The sequence below is a fragment of the Triticum dicoccoides genome, chromosome 5B (assembly GCF_002162155.2).
Source record: "Triticum dicoccoides isolate Atlit2015 ecotype Zavitan chromosome 5B, WEW_v2.0, whole genome shotgun sequence".
Lineage (NCBI taxonomy): Eukaryota > Viridiplantae > Streptophyta > Magnoliopsida > Poales > Poaceae > Triticum > Triticum dicoccoides.
In genome coordinates this window covers 474,046,191-474,051,428 of record NC_041389.1, presented here as the reverse complement: position 1 = coordinate 474,051,428, position 5,238 = coordinate 474,046,191, and positions in this window count along the sequence as shown.

The following is a 5,238-nucleotide window of genomic DNA, read 5'->3' as shown; positions in this document are numbered from 1 at the left end:
TCGCATTTCTTTCTTTCCAGATGTTCCACCACACAAGAGCAATAATGGACCGCCAAGTCTTTGCCTTGTCCTTGGTCATCGCCGAACTGGAGCGTTGCCACCAGCTAGTGAGGGACTCCCCATTGTTGGCCATCAAACTGTGGTGCATATGAAGCATGTCAAAGGTCAAGTGCCAGATTTCGAGAACAATCCTCATAATGAAGAGAAGGAAGAATGCTGCCTCCAGCTCAAAGATGATGTCATGTTTAGTAAAAAAGAAGTCATGGAAGAAGCCCAGCTCCATTTCAACAATACGGAAAGCTCTCTTATAGTCATCTTGTTTCTGTAGCAACCCTTTGAAGACAAAATCACGGGTTTCGTTAAGGTGTTCCTCGGCGAATGACAAGCCATAGTAGCGCCACTTCAATAGCTCACACATGGCTAGGGAAAGTTGTAGCTGAGGTCGAGCGCACTGCACCCCTCTATCTCATCCGCTCAGCTTCTCCAAGATTCGTGCTTGTGACAACACTTTTTGGAGCCATACACGGTACTTAGCACTAGTACACCAGTTAAGCAGTCTAGGTAGGCAGTAGTAGGGCATAGCTGGTACGTTTCTAGGCAGTAGGCTGCTGCGTGCACAGTGGCTGGTCGTTTTGTTGTCTCACATGCACTGCTCCCCCAATAGGAAAAGAAGGAATAGTGCATCCTGCTGCAGCTGACCTGAGATAGAAAAATAGAGCCAAATTCTAGAGAGAGAAGTGTTGACAGAAGCTGTGTGAGGGATTCGGAGAAATAAGTTTTTTCTTGTAGGATTTAAAAACACAACGTTCGTGTAAGAGAGGGAAGTGGAGTTTCTACACCCAGGAGCAAATGCTCCTGGTGTGAACAGTAAAATAAAAAATAATCAAAAAATGTCAAAAAATTCTGAATTTTTTTATGGCATACTTATACAAATGTTTGTTGTGCACGTAAAATTTCATCGATGCTCTGAAAATGTTACTTACAAAAGCATTTTGAAGCTTTGATTATTTTTTTTTTGACACGACTTCCACGAATGTGATTTCATGATGAAAATTTTCATGCACAAGAAACACTTGTGAAAGTATGTCACAAAAAAATTTCAGAATTTTTTAATTTTTTTTTCTATTTTTCTGATTTTACTATTCACACAGGAGCATTTGCTCCTCGGTGTAGAATGGTACTTTCGGTAAAAGAGCTCTTATTTTGTGAGATGAGAGAGATGATCTTTTTTAGCAGGTCAAGAACAAAGTCATCGGTCTGCAAGTGAGAGAGAGAGACTGTATAGTACTATAAGAGGGAGCTGCTTGTGCATGTGCATGCAGATTTCATTTGCATGTGACAAGCTTTTAAGAGAAAGGACGTGGGGAGAGATATCGCTTTGAGTCACGGGTCGACAAACACAGATGAGACAACCATGTCAGACATAGGTCTCTAATCTCTGTGCCACGTCTAGTACCAGACACACATCTCAACGCAATTGCATGGTTCAGATAGTGGGTACAATGCGCCTCACCTTAGAAAAGCTGCACTCTTTAGCCAGACACAAGTCCTTGAGCTCCTTGCAGTGAACAGTACCTGATCTGAGGAGCCTGCCTTCACAGTGCCAGATCTGGTCGATGGTGACACGACCAAAAGGTCCATTCACTTGAACAGGGTACTTGTAGCCTTTCATGGTGGCAGGATCGAACCCATCGCCATCATCAGCAGACAGGTTCTTCATGAACTTGGCAACTCCTCTGGCCATGAAATAGCCAACCTCAACCAACACACATGCAAACTCTCTACCCATGATTCCTGTAAATATGGCAATGGTAACCAGAGCATAGAGAACAGTCACAGGAGACTTAAAAAGTGCAAGGCTGTGGGAGAGTTGTTGGAGATAATCCGCTTGTTTGGTGTTATAGGAAGAAACTAGCCTCAAGATTAATGAAACATAGAAGCCATACTGCAGAAAACTGAAAAGCCTCCGCTTCCATTGCCTGTGGTCGTTGAGCTCATAGACCTTGATGGCGTTGGTGCACCCAGCGGCCATCAGCAATGAGGTGGCCCAAAAGGGATACATGACATTCCTCACCGGAGAGGACTGCATCAAGCCCAGGGTGAAGGCGATAGCTGGGAACGACACAGTGTAGGTCACCCACGCACCAGCTTGAACCAAGAAGTTGGTCGACTGCCGTCTGAAGGAACCGAGGATGAGCTGCAGGAGCAGCAGCAATACGATCCCTGACGTGAAAACCTCCGCCTGGATGATAATCTTCCGCGGGTTATTCAGGAAGGGGGATAGAGCCTCCATGGCAGCTGTCATGTTGATGGATCCGTGTGGCTCCATCACACTACTCTCTGTGTTGCTTAATTTGCTGCTATGGTGGTGCGTCTCTTGGCTCTGGATCGAAGGGGATCTCTGTTAGCTAGGTAGGAAGGATGTCTAGTCCAACCTTAGTTGTTTCCAGAGGTAAGAGAGCTATGCTGCGTGCCTGCGTGTATACAGTATAGTGGTTGCCTCTTCAGCGCCAAAAGAACCACTGGATCTGAGACAATACCAATACAATAAGACACTACTACGAACTCAAGGTCTTCCATTTGTTTCGAGGTAATAACTGCTCCCACTTCCATGTCGACGAAGCCATGTGGATTGATTAGTTTTCCAAGCTAGCAATGATGCGTATAATAATCCTACCATAGAGATTCGCAATACGGGGGCGCCCTAGCATCAGCATGACATAGGTACTACCATAAACAGTGCTTTGATCGAGGGCGAGGCAAGGCAAAACATTTCTCCACTTGGGTCTACTTTCAAATTTGCCAAATACCTATGCTTTTGCACTCATATTTGGAATGCCACCAATTTGACCCCCATATGGCTTGCCAAATTTGGGCATTAAGACATGGACACTGAATATTGACCAGAAACACACGGGAAGAAGCCACTAAGGGGATAGCTATTCGAAAGCGGAAAGTCTACTCTTTTAATCAAGAGATATTTTTATTTTAGCTAGTATTTTTATTTGCAGCTAGAATGAGTTAATTGCAAGAAACCACCGCATTTGTGGCTAGGTTTGTAGAAAACCACCAACTCGTTAATCCGTTGCAAAAAACACCGCAAAATCACTTAAGTCGTTGCAAAAAGTAGTGATCGCCTGGATGATGATCCTCCGTGGGAGAGCCTCCATGGCAGCTGTCATGTTGATGGATCCTTGCTGCTCCATCACACACCACTCTTTGTGCAGCTTAATTTGGTATGGCGGTGTGGCGTACTAGATCTGGATCGAAGGGGATTGCCGTTGGCTAGCTAGGATGTCTAGTCCAAGCGTACTTGTTTCCAGGGAGAAGAAAGCGTACTAGAGTTGTAATTGTTTCCTGGCTAGCTGTTGTCTGTATCGATATTATACAGTGTACTGGTTGCCTCTCTTCAGCACCTAACGGAGACACTGGACCTGTCCGACTGTCTGTGTAAGACGATACCAATACAATAAGACGCGAATATTTCACAAGGTCTTCATCTGTTTTCGTGTAGTGTCATGTGCATTGATTAGTTTTCTGAGCTAATGGTGAGTATAATAATCCTAGCATAGAGAATCACAACATGGAGGCGCCCTAGCATTAGGATAGCACCGCACAGGTACTATTAACAGCGCTTTGATCGAGAGTGATGCAAGACAAAATATTTCCCCACTTGGATGGACTTTCAAATTTACCAAATACCCATGCTTTTGCACTCACATCTGGCACGCCCATATGACTTGCCCAATTTCAGGCATTGCACTGGATGCTGACCACAATCACAAGTTCAAGCAACTATTCTCTCAAAAACAAAAAAAGAAGTTCAAGCAACTACTAAGGTGATAGCCGTAGGAAAGTAGGAAGCCTACTCTTTCTCAAGAGATATGTTTAGTATTGATCCACGAATCTGTGCAGCTAGAACAGTCACGGAGATATTTTTAATTGCAATACAAGTTGCTAATTGTCAGCATTAATGGCGAACCTCTGGAAGGGTTATCAGCATTACCTCTGGAAGGCTAATTATCAGCAGCGTGAGTCCTTCCTTTTAGCCACTGAAGTCACCAATCCATCTGCAGTGCAGTACATGATGCATTGGTCAGAGTAACAGAGATACTGAATGGGAGAACAAGTACACTGTTCTTTCATCCTCCTTAGGCCTTGTTCGGTCGAGGTGGTTTTTGAAGGGGAATGACAGGGTTTGAGGGTGATTAGATCCCCTATAAGCCAAAATTCTCTCCAATCCACTCCAATCCCCTTGGGAGGAGGATTAAACGAACAAGGCCTTAAAAAGAAACTGTAAACAGCATACTGCAGACTGCAGACACAATGAAAAGTAGTTCTTCCCCTCTCAACATCATGCACAGATCAAACCGCCGAGTTCTGTTCACGAGACTGTTGAACAGGTCACAGATCCATCGCAGAAAAAAAAGGAGGAATGGGTTACATAGCACATAGCAGAGATGAATAAACAGAGCTGCCGAGGGAGGTAAGAGGCGGTGTAGTACTACGGCCTTGACTTGGCCGGCGACGGCGACGCCGCTGCATAGACATGAGCCGGTTGAGTGCCGGCGGCGGCGGCCCCATGGTTCGACGACGGCAGGCTCGAGACGAGAAATCAGGCGAAGCGATTCCCTTCGTCTCTCTCCCGGCCGGCAACTATTTTTGGGAGGCAGCAAGGCGAGGTGAGGTGGGAGAGGGATTGCGCCGCGCCGCCGGGAGTAGCCAAACACGGGACGGGAGGAAGCCGGACTGACAGGACTCCCGCACCGCACAAACTTTTTTTTGTGCACATCTTGGTACAGGTCAAGATGGTGGGACAGGCAAAAGGCGAGGTCAGGCTCTTCCGGTAACAAACGTCGTCAGGCGATGCCAAATGTACGACCTTTAGGCTCCGTGTCTCGCCCCGCTCATGGCGACGACGCGGGCGACGCGGGCGGCGCCTGTGGCGTCCGCCGCGAAGTCTGCGGCCTCCGCCGGGCAAGGGTGGGGGCACGTCGGCGGCCGGTTTTGGGCGCTTTTGGAATCTGAGGAGGACGATGACGACGACGGGATCTGCGCCGGAGATTCGCAGGAGTTGTATTCGCCAACGACTTCCGACATGATCTGCGAAGCTTTCAACCCCGGTTATTCGGAGGAGGAAGTGGCCATGATCGTGGACGACGTCGTGCCATGCAACGATCCGGCGCGGGAGGGTCTGAATCCCGAAAATAAGGTGGAGATCGTCCGGCGGATTGTTCA